This window comes from Columba livia, chromosome 5, assembly GCF_036013475.1.
Source record: "Columba livia isolate bColLiv1 breed racing homer chromosome 5, bColLiv1.pat.W.v2, whole genome shotgun sequence".
Lineage (NCBI taxonomy): Eukaryota > Metazoa > Chordata > Aves > Columbiformes > Columbidae > Columba > Columba livia.
Genome location: NC_088606.1, coordinates 52,984,108 through 53,006,026, shown reverse-complemented (window position 1 = coordinate 53,006,026; position 21,919 = coordinate 52,984,108). Strand labels below are relative to the sequence as shown.

The 21,919-nt window shown below is 40.0% G+C and overlaps 1 protein-coding gene across 5 annotated transcripts in view; it reads right to left on the bottom strand.

The window, feature by feature from the left end:
- The window catches only part of KCNQ1 (potassium voltage-gated channel subfamily Q member 1), a 352,862-nt gene that overhangs the window by 21,415 nt on the left and 309,528 nt on the right, over positions 1 to 21,919 (bottom strand). The gene's annotated exons all lie outside the window — the stretch shown is intronic.

The following is a 21,919-nucleotide window of genomic DNA, read 5'->3' as shown; positions in this document are numbered from 1 at the left end:
TAAATGGCTTTGGCTTCCTAATGAATGCTGATAGTACTGAAACGTTTTGTTAAAAAAGTAAAAATGCTATCACTATGCCAAAGTGCTTAAAAGGAGTAAAAAGACAATGAAGAGACTAAGTACAGCATTTCAATGTCCTTGGATTAGAATTCTGGTCACGATGAAAAAGGCTACATCAATAATTCCAAGAAGGTTTGACTGAAAACATTATCCAAGTAGCCTTGTTTACATGTGACAACACAGAAGTTTCTAACTGGACTTCTATTTTTTCCCAAAAGGCTAATTTTTGCCAACTCTATCTAAGTCAAGGTATTTAGGACTTCTTTTCAAATAACCCCCTTTCTTCCTGACAAAACCCAACAAACCAAATGTGTCAGTCCTTCCTTGCCCTCCTGAGATGTTGACCCAAGGGCCTGTTCATTGGGGAAGCACTTTGGACCGGGCCTCTGTCATGAGGGAGCCTGTCATGAGGGCTATCAGTTTTAAAATCATGTAAAAACCTGAAGAATTTCCTGTTTCTGTAAGTGGCTGTAACTAGCTCTTTCCAGCAGAAATCCCTGGAGAGGCAAATTGTTTTTCCCTGTACAGAACTTCAACAGCTAATGCTGCAAAACAACAGGACTGCCAATAATCTATGTATGATCCTTAGATAGCTGAAGTGCACCTTTCCATCTCCAGCTTTGCCCAAGGTGAACCGGTATCAAGATCTACAAGGGAAGCCTTCCAAAGCAGACTGTGTTTCGGGATCACCGTGTGAAGATACAATAAGTTGGGTGTCCGCTAAAGCCACTGAAACCTTTGCTATTGACATTAAAAGGAACAGAAGCACAGGTAAGAACAATTTATTTTTATCAATAACATATTTACTTTAGGATTAGCCCCAGGAGCATTCAGGTCAGGGCTGGCCCTGGAGGCACTTCAATCTGAACAGTCAGTCAATGCTAGTCTACTTTTTCAAGTTTTGATAAAAAAGTCTTTTAGTTGTGGAAATGGATGGAAAATATAAATCAATCCAATTACTAGAGGTGAAAATTTTCCATTAAAGTCCTGTATTATTCAATTTCAGTGATATAAGAAACCACCTTGCTCCTATAGCCCAATTTGTTAAGCCAGTCTTGTACACACTGATCTGATTACCAGGGAAAATACAGAGGGGAAAGAAAACAGTAAGAGTCGGTCATGTGGTTTTACGAGACACAGGTCAAAAATCTCAGTCATGATTGTCTCTTGAGGACTGTAACAAGCTTGAGTTTACCAAGAATATCACGGCTCGAGAAGAAATGCAGCAAGTTCTATAAACTGCATGCGATGACACTGAGCTCCGTGACGCTACCAACAATAACAACAGAGACTCACAACCACACCTGACCCGATGAGACCAACCTAGCACTACAAACACTGTGTAGAGGAAATTTAACATAGAAAAGGAAGATGCTGATGCTGAAGACCAGCTGCTGAAGACCCTCCTCTGCCATCCATAGGCATCTGCCTCTTCGGCTATAGAGGTTTCTATAGAAATTTTAAGATCCTGTTTTCTAGACAGGCTCCCTAGTCTGTGTAATTATGACATTGTTTCTGATATGAATGGTTCTCCGTGCCATGAACCTCCCCCATGCCTTTCCCCCCACAAAAAAAATCCTGATTGAAAACCAAAGCAAATAGTAGATTTCTATCACATAGAATTTGTTAATAATACTTTCCCTGAAATAGTTCCCAGGCCTTTTTTAATGCTCAAGTAAAGGCCCAAACTTTTACAGCCAGCACTCTAAGCCAACTAATAATTTATCTGAGCCATACTGAAAAGCTCAAGAGGGATTTTGAATGAAAAATTTAGTGAATAAACTGATAGCCAAATACTGCCTTGGAGTCCTGCCACTGTAATACACAGGATGCATAGAGCTCTGTCAGTGACCAATGTATACACTGAAAAACAAACAGTCAATCAGATAATAGTTAAGTCTTGTCAATCTAAAGCAGAAAAGATAATGTCTTCGAGTAAACCATAAGCCTAAACATTTTAACTTCAGTGGCACTCAGATGACCGGGTGTTAAACTCCTACTGCTTTATTTTTTTTTTTCCAAAAAGGTATTTAATCATTTTACAATAAGAAAGGCAAAACTGTGCTTTCAGAACTTCATGGGAAACTTACTACGTGGAGAATTCCCAAAGATTTTACTGAGTGTTACAGAATCTGCATGTACAGACCAGGATTAAATCTCGCAGCATTAGATCAGAAAAGACAGACCTTTTTAAAGTCACTTCAGAACTTTAAAATTGCTTTGAGGTAGCTAAAACATGATGATTTTCAGGGCTCAGGCTGTCATCTTGCCAAATGTAAAATAAAATATATGTCAAGACGTATAGAATTTTAGGGCATTTAAAGAAACAATCTTCTCAACTTAGTGGTTTGTTTAAAATTTCTTTGAATTCACATGCAGCATTGTGAACTTAAGACCATGAAAAAGGTAATTCTGTAACTTAAAAGGTTTTTTCTTCATCCTTTTGTTTCGTCTCAGATTTTTCACCCCATTTTGTAGCTGAAAGAAAATGAATTCATATAAGAGAAGCCACATGAAAAAATAGACTTCGCAATTTATTGCACAGTAGTTTGTTTCCAATATTGAAATAGATTGGAGATTTGAACACCCTGTGGCTTTGGCTGGACCGAGAGAACTGGTTTAGCCTTGATTTGAACCTGCTGTTTACAACACACTGTAAGCCCTTCCCATACAGCAGGCTTTTAGTGAGGGTTGTGTGAAAAAAGCCTCACTGCTAACCAAAACAAGGAAAAAGTAAAACATTTTGCACGTGTATATTTTTTCTACAATTACTTTTGAGTGCAAAATGAAAGAATTTATATTCTGAGAAAATGTACATTTTACTCTGACAAAACAATTGTGCTGCTCTTTAGCTTGCTTTTTGGTTTGCATGTAAGATACAAAAGATGAGAGAAATTTCAGTTGTAGCCTATGAAATTACTGGATGTCTAAACTGCTGCGGTCTTTGCTGCTTTACCAAACTGGGCTCCTAGTGCCTTTTAAACATTCTGCCCCATTACCCACCTCGGGGATATCCAGTGCATGTGTGTATGCACATGAGTGTATTGAATTGATTGTTTTACCTTCTGAACTATTCAGAGATCTGGAAATTACTTTCAACAAGCAAATAAACCGTTGGAATAATCTCTGGAACTTATCTCAACCTCTGGAGATTCCAGTGTTGAGCTAAATATACCAGGAAGCCTGGACTTGTACTTTGGCACTTCTGTTTCTAACTACAACACAGAATCAGAGATGAAAATTAACAGAAAAAACAATTCGTAGCTAGAAACAATTAAAAGATAATTTAGCAAGGCTAAACTGGCTAGAATTTCATGTGTCTCAACTGTGCCTTTACTGTGGATGCTTAAGCCCTAACTGACACTTATGGATGTGAACAACTATGTGCACTGAGAGCATTCCTCATCCACTTCAATGGTATTTCTTTCAGTAATATTTGATAAGCACAAAGGTACAGTCTGGTGGAACCTGGGCTCTAGAGCACACTCCATCTGGGAGCTGCAAAACAATCTGAAGAAAGAAGTTGCTGTCATAATTAAAAGTATACAGTGTGGCCTCACGAGAGTTGGTTTAGTAGGATCTTGAGTGGATTGTTTTAGAGAGAGATCTCTGAAATATGTAAAGAATTTAACTACTAGTCCCATGGTTTCACTTCAGTTTTTCATCCTCAACTGTGTATGCTTTCCCCTGTTGCCACAGTTCCCAAAGCGTAGCATACTTCCTTGACTCATAACAACGCTGTCGTGGACATAAATGCATCTTGTCTGCTGAGTGGTCACATTAGGCCAATAGATGTCTACCAGCTATAGAGCTGGGAGGAAAACAGATTTACAATTGCAAACATGGAGCTGAGCCTCCCAAATAGAAATGAACTGGAAGCAAACTTCTGAACTTTGGGAAAGTTTAAATCTGTCTTTTCTCAACTCACAGCACTCTGACTCAATACTCATCTCAATGGCTCACTGCAGTTCTGGGAGACAGGGAATAATATTTTTATTATTCCCGTTCTACAGATGGTCGAACCGAAGCACTGCAAGGTTTATTGACTTACTCAGAGTTGCACAGCATGCCTGAATGGAAGCAGAACCCCAGCTGGCCTGATTCCCACTCCTGGGCTTTTAGCTGTTACACTGTATTTGCTCCTTTTAACATCTGATTATTTTACTGCTCTAATCAGCTCCCCACTTTATACTCAAATTATTTCTTTAAGTTACATTAAACCACTTTGTCGTGATATCCAAAGAAAATGATAAACTTTTTTTTCCAGCAATGCATTTAGTTTCTTTTGTTGAAAAACAAACATGCATAGGGTCAGCGAGAGGACCCAGCCACTGTGAAATTAATTCTCTCCTCATTTTCATGTTCACAACATGAATTAAATTAAGAGCAGAGATTAGTCGTTAGTATCTTCACTGTATTTACTACAAAACTAATAAAACATCACATTTTAAATGCTTGTTACTGCATACTTTTGTTAGCATATCACCTCTCCCAGTACCAATGACTAAACAAGTAACATAGCACGGTAATGTTTTCCCTGTATGACTCTCTTGCTTAAGCAAATATGAAATAGCTGGATCTTGGCTGAGGCTGTTATATAACAGCAGGAACACTCGTGAAGCATCTTCCAAAAGTGAGTTATTTATCTGGCCAGGGAGCTTTCTTGTTTTTTTCTTTCCCTCTTTCTTTCTGTGCACGCTCATGAACCTGACCCAACTTGTTTCCAGAAGAGACTATGGGGTTGTTGTTGCCAGACAATGCCTGCAATCATTTTTCTCCAGCCACAGATCCAAACTGGGGGGAGGACAAGGGGGAGAAAGAGAGAAAAGCTCTTTTGTTTGGAAGTGTGAAGAGCTCTGTCGAAACACATCTCTTCAGTGTAATTTTAGGTTGCAGGACTGATAAGAAAAAAAACCCCAACAACATAATGATTTCCTTCTGCTTGCTGTGCCTACCCCCTGAGCACACTCTGCTGCTCCTGGTGCCCTTTAAGAATAAGATAACTCTTGAAGACCCTCCCATACCCAGTGGACAGGAATACATTGACCACCCTAATTTTGTTTAGGTTTTCTAACGTTTGACAAAAATCTTGTCTCTGTAATTCTCCCACACACCACACCAGGTACTTTCCAAAAGGGCTTCCGTCTCCACAATAAATTGATGGAGTGTCCCAAAGTATCTGACAATCTCTGCTGACCCGGCTGTTGTGTTCAAACCTGATGGACTGTGAGGCTTCCAAAGGGGAGGGCCAGCACTTCTTTGGGGGATTGAGTCTGAAACTTAAGAGATGGGGAAACTGCTGCTGGCCAGAAACCAGCCCAGAGAAGTTTTAATCGGAGGAAAATAAAAAAGAAGTCTCTTAATGGATTAGCAATAAAGCCATGGGATCTGCTGGATCACCTGAGAGTCAGAGAGAGTTAGTTTGCTGTTGATTAACCTTGGTTCACAAAACTGAAGGAAAAGTATCATGCATAAGCGAAAAGGGAGTAGGTTGCAAAAGCAGTATCTAAGAAGCAATGAAGCATCCAACAGGCAAAAGCTCTTGATTGTAAGGAGAATGGGAAAACAAGCCAAATGGTTCTTTCCACGCTAATTAATTAAATAAATAATATTCCTGCCAAAAAGTTGCCAACTGCCTTCAAACTGAAGTGTAACGTGTTCACACTGGAACAGCCTAGGAACGTAGCTGTTCCTGTCCATTCCTGTTTACAAATTTATTTTTTTCTTTAATTGAACAAAAAACCCCTTTGCTTTGGAAAGAATTTTCTAGTGTATGACTACTGTAATACATAATAAATCAGTCTGCTTAATCTTTTTATGAAAGATGAACAGAAGAGAGATTTTTTTTTGTTCACGTTTGTTCTAGAAAAGAGCTGGACCTAAGCCTTTCATAACAAGCCCTGAAATCTGTTCATACACTACTTTAGCCATTTTTCAGAGAAAAAAATATGTACCTAAAATCCAAAGCTAATCTAGATCCTGCTATGTTAGGCTAATTTGTTAGACCAGGTTTCTTTTCTCTTTAAGAACATACCAGAAGAAACAAGCAAGAATGATCAATCAGAGGAAAAACTACAGTTAGCTCAGGGAAAGGGTATTTTCTAGTTTAAATAGATGTGCAGCCAATAATAAGCATAAGTTGCTTATGTAATGAGCATCATCATTTTACCGAGCCTCTGCCAGGTTGCACTGTCTCACTGTTTAAAATGAAAATTCACTGCATGTGTGTTACTGTCTCTCTGGTCCAGGTGAATAATGTCCTTCAGAAAGGCAGGATGGCTTGTTTTCTAAAGTCTTAGCACACCTCCAGAGTGCTCATCTGAACCCAACGCTAGGCAGTACTGACTGAAGTCTTCTTCCCTGACAGGCCTTAACACATACAGGACTTTGGAGTCTCAGTGCAGTTTTCCCTGGCTCAGGTATCAACAGCACAAGCTGATGTTGGCTGAACCTTGAACATGTAGTTCTGGGCTGACAAGCTCTGCTAAAATACATGGGAGAGGCTTGAATTGATGGGAGTTTATCTCCAGCACAGCCAAACCTGCCTGTACTAACCTTGAAAAGAAAAGGAAAATGTTTAGCCTTTCCCTCCTCTCTAACTCAAGGACAGAGTTTCACCTCTCTACATGGTTAAAAACAGGCATGACGTAGTCTTCAGCTTTCCTAATGTGGCAGGGAGGAAAATACGCCTAGAGGATACTTCTCTCACTGATCCTAATCAAATTAATCAGTTACTTCTATCGATTAGTAACTTAAGGAAAAATAGGCAGGCTGAGATACGGGCTCATGTACCCCAAATTATCCACCACATCATGAAGAAACTTCATACATTCTTCCTTTGCAAAGCATGTCTCAATACTGGGATACTGGGGACATTTGGAAACTCACACTTTTCTTTCGAAAAGGTTTTACTTCCATTTTCTTCAAAATCACTAATAATTTTAACACGTCCCCCCCCCCTCCCCCAACTCTGAATAAAAGCACCAAAATAGCCACAACTTCAGGGACTTTTTCAGACATCAGATGCACATAGATCTTCTCTACAAGCACAGACAGTGATGATAACATGAACCTTTGACACTGATAGAGCCAAAGGAATGCATAAAGTTGTGCCACTGCTGGTACCAGCTTCCTCCTCACAACTTCTGTAATGGACATGGGAGAGGAATAATGTCCCCATCCCTTTACACTGATCCAATGAGCACATTGGATAATATGCAGCTAACAAACATCTGAGGGCAGGGAAGGTTGCTTTTGTTTCCATGTGCAGCCCAGGGTCCTGGCTTCAGATCAGACCTCCCTCCTGTGACATCTCTTGGGCCAGCAGACTTCTTTCTTACTTAGATGTGACTCAGAGGCCAGCAGAACTCAACTAGAGATCAATATTTTCTTATTCTTAAGTTTTCTGGGGCAAATTGTAAAACAGCTTTACATATAGAGCTCTGCAGATGTGTCAGCACACTGCTGTTTTTACACAACATGCAATGATAAATCACTGATCCCAAACTAGCTTCTGTCCTTCACAGAAGTTTCCTGTTCTGAAAGCCCTCCTGTGCCTGACAGGTTCATCAGCTGCTGGAGAGGTTGTGAACAAACTATTCTTTATTTATGACGTGCTGTTCACTTCTCTGGACGTGTTCTGCTTAGTTTTACAGCTGTAGAAATCCCTCAGTAAACAGATTCCTGTTTAATCATGGCATAGGACAAGAGAGGTGGCTGATAGAGGGGCAGAGTCCTGAGGCTTATATACGGCATACTATCCCAAACATTGCTCATGTACTTCTTACCAAATACTACCTTCCACATACTTACAATGTCATGAACAAGACACTTTGTAAATCAGCACTTGGAAAGTGTAAATTTTTGCACTAACTAAATACAACAGTGGGAAGTAACACCGTGAAGTTCCCAGTTTACATAGCCAATGAAGTTATTCAGATAAGTAATAGCCTCCAGCTAATCTTCTCCTGAAACCATACAGAAGGCAATAACCTCATACAAGCCTGAGCCAGTTGTCCCTTCCACTTACATTTTTAACTTGCTTGACAGTAAATTTATTTTTTCTTTTATCAAAGAACCCTTAACAGACTGTTTTATAGGGTCTGATCCAGCTGCCAATGAAGTCAGTGACAATTTGTGTCCTTAAAATACTTAGAGAAGAAAATGAAAATGATCTGAAACAACTACATAGGCATAGAACATTGCAGTGAGTACACATCTTAAGCAAGTAATTGGCACATACAACACTGTATAGAATTTCTAAAGAACACAGAGGCAAGTTCAGAAAATGTTCTGGTTCTACATGATAGCTCAAACCAAAGGTAGTTTTACTTTCATCTTAGTTAAAAGACACAGAGGAAAATCCCTTCTCAATCATAAGTGAATGATTACGAGATGCTTGCAGTGACAAATATTTTCCATTTCAAATCCTTTCTTAAAAGTTAATTTCACAAGTATGAAGTCTATGTGTCAATCTCTAACTTAGGCCCCTTTGAAATTGGTTTCCTATGAATGCAATGACCCCCAACCTTCCTCAGGAGACAGCAGGTCTGTTCCCAAGAACAGTAAGCCCAGAGAAGCTCAAGAAGCCACAGAAAAACTGCTGTGCATAAATGCGGTGTGAAGGTACACTAGAGGATCTCCTTGCATGTTTATAACACATGCATGAACAATAACAACAATTACTGTCATTTGTATTATGTATTTACCAGCATAGGCCCAGGAAGACTAATCTGATCAGGACTTCACGTGTGCTAGGCTCCATGTTAAAAAAGAAAGAGAACAAGGGGAAAGGCAGTTCTTGCTTCAGATGTCTTCTAATCCAAGTGTCATCCAGTGACAACAAACAAATAGGTAAGGACAATTAGGGCATAAAAGGCAGGAGCACAGGCAGTTCATTCTGGCATGAGTTTTACAGGAGAATCTGAAAAAGCAGAATACCTTTAAGGTGTGTGTATATATGTATGTATGTATATACACACACACATATATATATTTATGAGACTAAGTACTAATGGGCTTCTCTAATGATCTGGGAAGTAGGTGATGTAAGATGGTATGAGTGATGAACCAAAGCCAAGGTGACAGACAGGAAGGAGACAGATCATGGAAGGTCTTGGAAATTAATATAAATGCCATATGCTCAGTATGATAGCGAAAGAGTTAGAAGGACGCAAAGAGAACGATGAAACATCAGAGCTGTGGCCTTGGAAACAGCAACAGATGCTTTCGTGAATTAAGACAGGGTAAATTAGTTTCTTTTAGCATCAGAGAAAATAATGTTGCAACAGGTGAAATTTAGATGGAAACAGCCTAAACAAGTCTTAATATTAATTAATAACAATATTTAATATGGTGCGACCTAACTGAAAACAAAATGCTAGAGATTTTAGGCTGGATTTTTACCTCAGATAAATCACTACTTACACTGAGCGTTACAGCAGCTTACACCAGGTAAATACCCATGTCCTCACCCTTCAACAAAACCAGAACATTTAAAAAAAATATATCAAGTTTTTGAAGAAGATACTTTGTCTTGCTTGGAAGTAAGAGTATGCTTCTAATATAATTGAAGAAAAGTCACATGAATTTCTATGATGTTACTCAGTTTTGCAGTATAAAGTTCTGTACTATAAAAAACATACTCTGTAAAGGTTACAAATTCTGGCATCCCATGTCCATAACTCATGCTACAAATGTTGACAATTACAGCTGAATTTCCTTTTTTTCTTTTTTTTTTTTTTTTTCCTTACATTGAGGCTGATTTATGTTGGCACTGACAATAAGAAGCAGGAAGAAAAAGAAAATTTTCATCATCTTTAGTTTATCCAGTTTGTGACGGCTGTTACAAAGACAGATGAAAGCATGAAAGAATCACTTATGGATTCTTTACAGTGATTTGGATTTTAATAGAAAATGGCATAGGTACTCTCTGGCAACTTGGAAGCTCAGTTGAAAAAGATTTGGAGCTCTGAAGAAGATTCCACAATCTTTTTTATGGTTTGTGCTTTGTGTCAGTTTACATACAGATTTTGAAATCACCTGTACTTGTGTCTCAGTACAGTGTATTCCATAATAAAGACTATATTTAATGCATGACAGTGAGATAGTATTTGCCTTTAAAGGAATGATTTAACAAATATTTTGGTCAGTATGTGTATTAAGAAATATCTATATTAAAAAATGACAAAATGTATGATTTTCACATTTAATTGCAATAATCAAGACCAACTACTTGAGATAGCTGCACAGATGAAGTAACTATTAAAAAACCAAACCTGATGCTTTTGAAATGTAGAATAAACTTCATCCATCCAAACTTTACAAACTAGCAAATAAGTGAGGGAGACTCACACATCCCATAAAGCTTTCCTTTTCATTTCTAGGAAACACTTGTAGTCCAACGTACTCAGAAGCTTAACAAAAATTTCCACAGAGGTCTTGTGCATCTTCATTTTATATATAAGTACTACATACATTAAACATATACTAACAAATCTGCACTTCCAAATGTTGCACAGTCCATGCTTTTGGGAAATTATTCTGTCTTCACACTGCTGAGGACACTGAAAGATTAATCTATTAGACAAAAATGTGGTGGCTTCTGCTTGGTACTGTATGAATTTGTTCTGGATACACCACAGTTCAGCACCTCTGGAGCAACACTACATGAGTGGCGAAGTGGCAAAGATTACTGGCAAAGGTGTATTAAAGATGTGAATGATTTGCCAAGATGAATTGGAGAATAACCTACTTCTCAATGATAAAACTTTCAAGAGTGTAAAGCTGTGTCATCAATAAAACCAAATTAAACAAAAAAAAGTCAATATCATAATTTCTAATGAAAGCTATGCAACTTCTTGCTGGGTAGAACTTGTTTTAGTACGAAGAAACCTCCCCTCCTTTCACAAGATTGCATTTCCAGCCATGACAGCTATTATCGCTCACATGGAAAATTAGCACTAGAACAGCAGATGAGGCTTTGAAACTCTGCATGACTACTTACATGGTAAGACCACCAGTGGGAAAAACACCATAGTTTGAATAGGCTATATTAATTTTACGTGCCTTATGTAACAATAGTTGGCCATTCACATGGAAAATTTGCATAATTATATACCATGTTAACCAAGAAATCCAACCTGCAGACAGTGTGTTTCTATCCCTATTTCACATGAAAAAAATTGATTGTGATGCATCCTTCAAATTCCTACTGTAAAATTAGGCCTCAGCACTATAAAATATCACAGATTTTTATACCAGAAACTATAAAGCAAACTCTGGAGCTGAGCAACGTGGAAATTTTTTAAGTTAGGACTCTAGAGTTAAACTTACAGCTCTTAACTACATCATATCTCAACTGTTTCCCAAATTCTGCACAACTTCAAATCCAAGTATTGGCTTATCACCAATTCATACTTTTAAAATAGCATTTATTAAAACCATTGAAGATCTCTCCTCTGACTTCAATGACTTTTGAGCCAGACCCATAATCCATCAATCTCTGGTCTTCCACCTAATCACAAAATTACCTGCAGGAATAAATTTTTCCAATCCAGCCCTCTGTTTAGCAGAACACTGGCATGGCTCCACAAAGCTCCCTTCAGAGATGATACAAGTTCTTATCTCTTTCCATCCTCTCGTGTTAGAAGAGAAACGCTGAGTTCATGGCCCTCAGATAAAGAGCTGTGACATGCAGAAACCAACATCGAACTTGTTTTTGGTAGTACAGACACCTCGAATGTTAGACTATGAGGGATTCTGGGGAGTAGGAGAAGAGAACAAACAGAAAAACCTAAAATGGTCTGAAATACATGAAAAAATACAATTTTAAGGGTGGTCTCTTAAAGTTAGTCTCTATTCACTGCTGAACAGTCTTAAGGTTCTGTATTTACAGGAATTTTTAGAAAAGGAGTTCCTTTTTCATGCTTAATTTTATTTTTGGAATCTGCAGAAAGCTGGATTTGGCAACCAATACAAGTGAATTGAGTTTCTGATTTCAAATAGTCCATGACAATACTGAATCAGCTTTATGTAACAAAACCATTAACAAACCCATCATGTTAGATGTCACAAACCAAAAGCCAAAGCAAATTCTTGGGTAAAACTGGCTCTCCTTCAGCCATGTTTTGTGCTAAACTTCTCCTCCTTGCTTGGAAGTTCAATTAAGACTTACAAACATACCAGGGCATAAGTAGCTGCAATTAATTGTTGGAAAATGGGATCTACATCATTAATTCTTCTATTGGCAAAAACATACCAAACGCCTTCCTACACCTCATGTGAGTGTGTAACAGCAGTCAATTACACCACAACAGACAGGCACTATAACTTATTTTGGAGAATTTCTTTCCTGTTCAGCTGTCTCTCAACAATCCTGCTTTGGGGCTGGAGAAACAGTGCTCCATTAACTTTACATTGCTTGCAAATTACTTTTCATTTCACCTGTTTTTTCTTGGAGTTAAAGCTACAGGCTCACAAAACTGCCTGTGTCTCCAGAAAGAAAAATCGAAATCAAAACAAAACCAACCAAATAAAAAAGCCCCTCATCTTCTTAGCCTCATCCTCAAATATCTCAGTTTGATAATAATGCAAATAGAGGGAGGTACCACTCTCCCATTTATAATTTATTTGTTTTTCTCCCTGCAAATCTTCAGAGTAGTGCAGGTTTCATTAAACTGCATTTTGCAAGAGTGAATGGCTAAAGTGACTTGGGCCTCATTGGAGCTCAAGGTTTCCAAGTCTTTTGTCAAGTGGTAATAAGTATGTTTTCCTCCAGGCAAGAATGAACAGATGCAAAATCCTCTTCCTTCTGCTTCTGAAAAAAAGACAGATCTGAGCTAGGAAATGAGCTCACTTCTGCACTGGTATGCTCCACTTCACTTCAGACACTAGTCTCCTTTGTGAATGCAACACCTGAAGTCAAAAAGTTTCATTTCAACCACAGTAGTCATTTCAGCTGTCATAAAGCTCAGGGTACTGACACATCCAAACAACCGATGGCAGCTCCATGTGGCAACATATGGCTCTTACTTTTGGAAAGCAAATTTTAACATTATAATCCTCATGAGGGAAATGTGTCTGGCAGTTGAGAGTACCATTTCCTATCATTATGGGGTTAAGGACATACTAAGTGGGTTTCATGATCTATAGAAATCTCATTAAACAGACGTAGACATAAACATAATGGTAATGAAATACTTCTAGTGGAAATGTGACAGCTCCAAGCTACCCTACGTTTCTGCACTGATTATGATCTTGGAAAGAAACACCTGCTTGTCAAAGAAGACTTTTCCAAGAAAAGTAGAATTAAAAAAATAGAAATAATTTAGTAATTCAGTGGCTTGATTAACACAAGCATCATCACCAGTCATTGCCTCATCCGGTTTGTCAGACAGAAGCCCATTCTCAGAAACATGCTAGTTTTATGGCTAAACGTAGACTCCCCATGATCTATTTTTTCTAAGTCCTTTGGATGACATGATTTCCAACAAATAACAAGGAATTACTACGAAGAAGCCAAGAACAATTTGACTTAAAACAGGGTATATTTTAAAATTTCCAGTGCAAAGAATTGATCAAATTCATAAGATTTAAGAGTATTTCATCCTGACAGAGTTAAATCCTGGAGCAGTGGTGCGTATTTGCTTGCTGCTTGTGTTCCCTGCCCAGCTGGAGGATTCCCTTTCTCCAGGAGAGTCCTTGGTGGTGAGGAAAGCTGGCATAGCTGATAATATCACTAGAGGGAAGTGCTGTGTGGAGGAAGCCTGACAAAGAGCTAATGAATAATTGTGGAGCAAAAAGCTCCTTAGCTGATGCTGCAGCTGAGGTTAGATGATGACTGCCTGAAGGCTCCTCCACCTGACACCCAAACTGTAGGGTAAAGGCTGCTGATTTAAATATACCTTTCCACACTTCTAGATCAGATGGAGCACTAGCCCCAAAGGAGAAGTGATAATGCTAGTCAAACATTACAAAGTTATATAAAAGCACCAGTTTACCCATGTACTAGAGGACACACAATGAGAAATAAAGTTGCTTTCACATGGAGTTGAGTAGGAAATGGCTTTCCTATCTGTTTAAAACATTAAATCCCCTTTCCACTGGGGATAACGTCAAAACCTTGCAAACCTGTGAGCATAAAGTCACAGAGACAATCTCAACTACTTTCTCCCTGGGACAGCAGAATCTAGTGGCAACGAAGTTATTTGGAGGGGAGGAAACACAGGTCCGCATCGGTGCTCTGTGTGACTCAAACCAAGAACCAGTCTTTTGCAGCCCAGGTGACAGCCCACACCACCATGGCATCACTAAGTCCCACAACCTCCTCTTTATGTAAAACATCTGCTGGAGCAGAGGTTTCAACCACAGCCTCCTCCAGTGCACGTGAACACCACTGGCTCCTCTAGAAGAGGCAAGAGGAGGAGGTTGCTTGCTTTCTGGTTTTTCAGGAATTCCAACCTGGGACCCTGAATCATCTTCCCATTAAAGCTTTGTTGAAAATGGCATGCTCTTGATTTTTTTTTTCTCCTTATTTTCAATTTTTATTAATTTGACACTCTCTAAGGGAGAAAGATCAACAGCACATTGCTGGAAAATTTTTAAACAGCTCTTGTTACAAAGCGTGGCAGTGCCAAACCCAGGAGCAGAACCCAGGGAGTCTAGCAAATGGTCCACAGCTCTAATCACTCAGCTGTGTACCTTCATACTAATTTCTCATCGAAAAACAGATGGTGATGGTGGTAAGCTGGGCCAAATTCTTACACCTCTTTAACATTTATGACTTGCATTGCAACAGCATCTTTGAGACTTCAGGAAGCCTGGGGCCCTGTTATGTTAGGCACTGTACAAACAGAGAGTAAGATACAGTCTCTGCTCTTAAGAGCTTCCTGAGAGACTAAATAGACAAGACAGATAGAGGAGGGAGGAAAAGCAGAGAAGTGATTTGCCCAAGGTCACATAGGAAGAGCTTGCAGAGCTAGGAGGAGGTCTCAGATGGCAGGTCAGCATATTTTGACTTGTCCAAACCCCTTCTGCAGACAAATAGCTGTGACCATTAAATCACTCACTGAGCCTCCAAGAACAGCCACCACTCCGTAACTACATGTGTATTTTTTCCTACAAAGATACCAGGAGAAGTTCACCAGCATGGCGAAGGTAAGTGTCATCGCCGCTGTCCTCCCCACATACACACTCAATCCCAGAGCATAGGTGTGCAGTAGCAAAGTGCTGAGCAAAATGGCATTTTCACATCAGAGTGGCTTTGTTACATTAAAATACACTGGCATTGAGGACTAGAAAAAAATGTCTGCTTCCAGTAGACCCTGAATACTATAGAAACTCAGCTGACCAAAGGCTGAGGCACTCTTTGCCCTCTGGTGTTTTGCTCTTACACCAGGTCCACTAAAGAGCGGCCAAATGCACTTTAACCCCTTCTGTATCATGTGTTCATTGAAATACTCAGCAGAGGAAGGAGTGTGTGCATAAAGTTTCCATCTTCTAAAGGTTAAAAGAACAGCTTTACAATGAAGCCATCATTTTTCATGTGGAATAAGTGAAACGTAATCTGGTGGGAGGCCACAACCACTGAACTGCAAGGTTGTCCATTATAACCCACAATACATGTATTCTACTCAGGCTGACAAAAATCATGATTTTTCACAAGAATTTTAATACAGGGCAATTGGCAACTGCTTTCCAGAACCTCATGAAAAAAATACATATATTGCAATAAGACCAAATGTAGTTCAAATGTTTCACTGTAGGCTTACTCTGTTCCATGCTGTTCAGTGCCGTGGGCAGGACAGCCAGCTGCATGGATTTCCCTTCCGATCAATACATGCTCTCTCATGTCTCATGATAAATGCCTGAGACCTGAGGCACCAAGGTCTGGACTCAGCCTACCCAGAAGTGCATTATGTCAGAAGTGGAATTGGTTTAGATTCCCAGTGTGGCCAATGGGACACACTCTGAAGATCCCTATTTGTAGAGGGCTTTAGGTGACAGGAAGGTAAACTTGTATGGAATGACTCCAGGCTATATGACTGTATATCTTTGCCAGCAATAATGCAGAAAAATACATAGGATTAGAAACTGAACCTAGGCCAGCTGAGTCCAAGGGTTCTAACCACAGAGCTCTCTTTGTTAGCTATGAAAAATAACTAGATAAATAATAATGACAAAACAAGTCATGGATATGCCCACCCTCTTCCTCTCACCCTTCGGTCTGGGCATTCCCATTTGGTCCAGGCTAAAAGAGAAGGGGAGAGAGATCTCTGAGTTTGGGAACCAGCAGCTGCCTCTGCACCAGCAAGCGAGGGCGGGCAGAGAGGGAGGTCTCTGCCGCTGTGCAGAGCCCTCACCACCACACGCCTCTGGAGACAGCTTTGCTCCGGAGGAGCTCTAGTTCGGACCCGGGGAGGGAATGCGCTGTCGTCCTGGCACATATGTACAGTTTGGTTTCATTCATAACTCGCTCATGTTCTGAGACTGCTTTCAACAAAACCAAAACCGTAATAAATGAGGATTGTCAGATGACCGGTTCAAAATTGCATTCCTGCTCTGAGCTAAAGCACCAGGGCAACTAGAGAGACCTACACTGCAGTATTATCATTGATTTTTAAAACCAAACAATATCAAGTAATTTAGTGTTCAAATTGACATTAGGTTTTGTTAAAAAAACCCAAACAAAATGCAAATTCTTAACATCCTTAGAAGTGTTTTCATTGCTCCTTTAATTGATTTTTCCCCTAGAGCTTTTGCAATCCCACTGCACTAAATTGTGAAGGAGGAAAGAGGATCTTCACTATAATAAAGTCTGACAAATTACATTCTCCCAAATTGAGCAAGCAGAACAAAGTTAAACAAGATCTAGAACAACCGCATTAACCCAGGATATGATAAGCCAAAAAAAATGGGAAAAAAAAGAAAGCACTTTAATAGAATCTTAATAACCACTCTTTAAAATTACTGGAATAGGGATGGGTGCTGGTAGCAGCTCTTGATGGGAAGTTTATGTCACTGTACATTGACTGCCCATCCTAAAATCCCACGGCAAAAGCAACAGCAAGAGTTTACAGCAAAATCTTTGTCTCTTTCAGTTAACAGTATTTTTTTCCTCTACTCTTCGCTAGCTGGTGTTGCAATCCTTGCAGCACATTAGTCTACCACTAGACATTCCTGAAGCAGAAGGATCAAAAAGGACTTTTTCTAGCACTTGCCTGGAAGGCAGCAAGACACATCTCTTTACATGAGGACTCTGCCACACACGTCGTGCAACCACTGCCCTCTCAGGCTGGGTGTTCGCCCAGCGCTCCACTCAGGATGCACTTTTAAAGCACTTGGGCACTTTTAGTAATGCAGAACATGACTGGTTGTGCATTGAGCTGTACTTCACGGACTGAAACATTAAAGATACAGATTTTGATCTATAAATCGCTATGCAGCTAAGAGAAAAAGAGGAGGAACTACCATGTTCCATAATTGCCTGCAGCCCTAAAGGCAGCTGGGATCCGAGTCCTAGCAAGACACATTGAGCAGATTGCGGGTGCTGGTTTTGGGGAGTGGATTCTTGCTGGCACGGGAGCTGGATGTTGATTCAGTGCTGGCAAAAGCTTTCCTCTGCCCCCACAGATGTTCAGTCCTCTATCACCTTACAATGAGTACATACGGATGGCAGAAGGCTTTTTTTTCCTAGCTGATGACAAGGAAGCCTGTAAGGCTTTTCAAAGATCAGAGGAAAAACAAACACAACCTGATAATGCCTTTTGTTTCTCTAAGGAGATCCTCAGCTTCACATAATCTTGTTTGGGGAGTGAACGAGATACCATGGTGAGCTGGCAGGGAGTTGTGCCGAGCTCCTTGGAGTGGGAGGTGGGAGAGGATGGGTGGGCAGGATGTCAGATAGGACGTACCACTCACTGCCCGTGTCCAAGCGACTCCATCTCCATCCTGTGCCGCTGAAACAAGGAAACTACCAGTATGGATTTTATATCTTCAGAATTTATGACTTGCATTTTAAATTTAAGGAGGTAACAAAGGAATAATGAACAACCATTCCCCTATGATAAAGCATGGCAAGCCTCTCCAATAACAGTCACCTTATACTGCCTTAGCGGTACCTGGAAGACTAGCTTATATTTACATTACAGCATAGAAAAAGTGACTGTGGGCTTGTATTTGTTACATGCACACACAGCACTCCAGGAGCTGTGCTTCTGTGTCCACTGCCCTTGGGAACCATAGAAACTACTTTCTGCAGTGTGTGGTTATACTCAGTGACCAGAAAGACAGATCTTGCAGGGGCAGAGCTGGACCCAAGAGAAAGATCAGGTGGCACAATGCTGCCTCAAGGAACAAACTAGCCAACAGAAGATGAGATTAGTTTAAGTTTCTTCTACTACAGTATAACTTTTTCACCATATGTCTTTGGATGAGGTAAGAGAGATTAACTGTATCTCAGGTGCGAAATGCCAGTACAATTTCCTGACCAAAAATTAATAATCAGATTTTTATAATTAAAAATTGAGCCTTAAAAGGGAAACTATTAATGATTGTCAAGTTCAGCACTGTGGGACACAGCCTTTGTGTAAATCCTTTGCTTTGGTTTGGTTTGTGTGTTGAGGGTTAGGTGTCCCTCGGTTTCAATTCGAGGTTTTGACCCACAAACCACGTGGGAGCTGAATTTTCCTCATGTTGCCATGTGAAACCAGAAATCAACTCCAGTCTGAGTACAAGAGGGCCCAGTTTTGCTGAGCAGTCTGGAGAACAGTCGCAAAATTTTCCACACACCTGGACTGCGCTTTGAGTCTGTAACAAAGCTGAAAGCCGGCCAAGTTTCTCCTGGCTTTGTTACTGGGCTTTTTGCACAGATCTATTATTCACTGCATTTTTTTTTTTTCTTTTAAAACTGAACCACCAGGGGAAAAAAGATTTTTTGAGAGGGAGGAGAGAACGTGAAAGAAACGAGAGCGTGTGTTTGCCTGCGGCAGGGAGATGCAACGCTGCAGCAGTCCGTACCCCTGCACGCAACAGCAGCTACAAACAGGCTGATAGCTGCAAATGTAGCACAGTTCAGGGGAAGAAAAAAAAAAGAGAAGACAGCATGAGTGCTGTTTGTGTTGGCTAGTTAGCACATAATCCCCACCTGCATTTGATTCTGCTCAGTCTCCGGACTCCTCCCTCACTTTGGAGCCATGGCAATACAGGAAGGCAGGAGGGGAAGGGAGACAGAACACTTTGTACTAGCAGCCAGACCACTGTTTAACTTCTTCAGCCAAAAAAACAAATATGAATATGGAAAGATTTTATGGCGAGATACACCAACAGACTGAAGCGGTTCTGAAAATCCTTCTACAGTTTCTCATTCAAGATTTTCAACCTGTGGACTTTTCTTATGATTAATTCCAGTGTTTGTTTTGTAGTAGTAGTTCTAAATATTTATCAAGTGATGTGAACCATCAGTTCTGCATAAAGAGCTCGATCTGCTGGGAGTATTTTCTGGTCTTCATAATTTGCACTCATATCCAGCCCTCATTGCTTTTTCAGTTTCACTATGGTTTGAAAATGAAACCCAGGAAATAATCTCTCTGCTCACCAGCAATGAAGCTTGGGTGCAGTACACTAGAAATACAGCGGCCTTGAGCTTTTGAAAATGCACATAGCAAGCAAAAACTCAGTTGCAAACTATACTTTTGTATGCACAGTAAAAATTAGATCATTCCTCTATTTACTTCAAAAATTCTTTTATGTCAGCCAGTTTTTGCAGATATTCTCCCTCTAAATGCAGAGTAAATTTTAGCAGCACAATTTCTGTGCACAGGCCTTACAGCCGTACAGCAGTGCAAAAGATTAATTTCTTTGCAATAAGAAGTCTTGCAATCCTAGATCTTTTTCCTACTTAAAATCCAGATATGCAACTAAAGAATTGCAGATTAAAGACAGAGCAGAAGCTGAAGTTAAGTATGCTGAATCTGGCAATATCCCCCCAGATGATGCCGTGCAGAGCAGACAAAACAACAGGCATCTTCCCCCCTCATGCTGTAAGAACTCACAGAACTAGAAGTTCTTCTTTAATGGAGATGCCTCATGAAAAGAGATGTTCAGAAAAATTCAAGGTAAAACTTGCAGGGCACCTGCTGGTGCTGTGACAAGCACATCTCCTGAACCAGAAAGTCTCAGAAACTGAGGACAGCTAGGTAACAACAGTGTGTCTCTCTGCATCCACAGGCATCACATCATCGAAATATCCTGATCTTTTCTAAAGCCTTAGGGATGATAAACTAGTATTGACTTTTCACCTGACACACAGCAAAAACAAAGTTTCTAGAAAGTTGAGCAAAACATATTTAAAGATGTGAAAAACACTATTTTTATGAGATTTTGTGTAAAAGCCTGCCACTGTAAAACCGTGGCACCTAAAAGCAAGTGCTTACAAATAGTTGAAAGTGAATGTCCAAACAGACATTCTAGTACAACTTTACAGCTATTCTGCACACTACACATAAATTATTGATTTTTTCTTCATTCACTTATTTTGAATTGAAGGACACAATGACACTCTTTAGTGGAAGGTGCAATGTTAAATCACAAACATTCAAACATGGGGAAACACAAAATCAAGATAAGCATTAAATGAAAACAAACAGCTAGAAAGAAAGGAAAAAGGATAAATACCAATTCAGCATGCCTTCCTCCTTCCCATCTCCTCCCCCTCACAAGCACAGAGGAGTGTGCAAATAGAGGGGTTAGGAACCACAAACAAACAATCCTGATTCCTGAGTCACTCCTGAGTCTCACACAGAGGAATGTTGGTGAATATCACTACATGTACTGTATTGTTGTTCATAATGTAACAACACTGATAGCGTGACTTTCCACCTAGATACCATGGTGGGACTAATTTCAGTCATTTCAGTCCTCTCCAGCAAATGATCCTTCTGTAGGTATCAATATAGATGTGTGTTTTGGAGTTAGTCATACTGATGGTTTTTATAGTCAGCAGACAGAAATGGGCAGCTAGGTTGTAGTCCATACAATTTATTTTAGATGTCTATTTTAGGATGAGATACATCATGCTCTAGATATGCCTTTTTCCCTCCCCTGACCATTGAGTCTAGACTTAAAGATCAGAGGTCAACACTTAAGAGTGGAATACCCAAAAAGTCAAGATGAATCACCCTCCCTCTGGGCTGAAACCTTTGCCCTGCTGCAGTGAATGAAGTTCTGCCACTGACTCTGATGAAACAGAACTTCCCTTATCATTGCTCTGTTTCCATTCCAGCCTCACTGCTGTACTGTGCCATATCACCGCCAACAGATCCAGAGTCCACAACCTTTTGAGGCTGTGGGCATAGCCTTGTCCAGTTTAGAAGCTAAGCATGTTGTCCTAAATCTGGTTGGAACAAAGACAAGCTACTAGCAGTAGCAACTTGCCTTAGCTAAGGCAAGTGGCTCCTACACACCGGGAGCTCAGAGGCAAGAACAGGGAGTCAGTGTTGGGGTTCCCAACAGGAATAATCCAAATCTTTACATCTCAGCTGGAACTGCACAGGCAGGATGCCTGCAGGGCTCATCCTTTTACTTCCCCATTACAGGAACATTCACCAACACAACTTTCTAATATGTACAAGAATATGGTTTTGTTAGTTCTTTAACTGGAGCATCCTAAACCCAGCAGTGAAAGAAATGAATGGGAAGTTTTCTTATTCTCCCCAAATTTCATTATCAAAGCTTAAGTGAATGGGGGTGAACATAAGAAGTTTTAGAAGACTGGTGTCTAAGAAAAAAACCTAAAGAGAGTCTGAAGAAGAAAAAAATGTTTTCTAATGAAGAAGTTTGACATCTTATTCAGGAAAGAGAA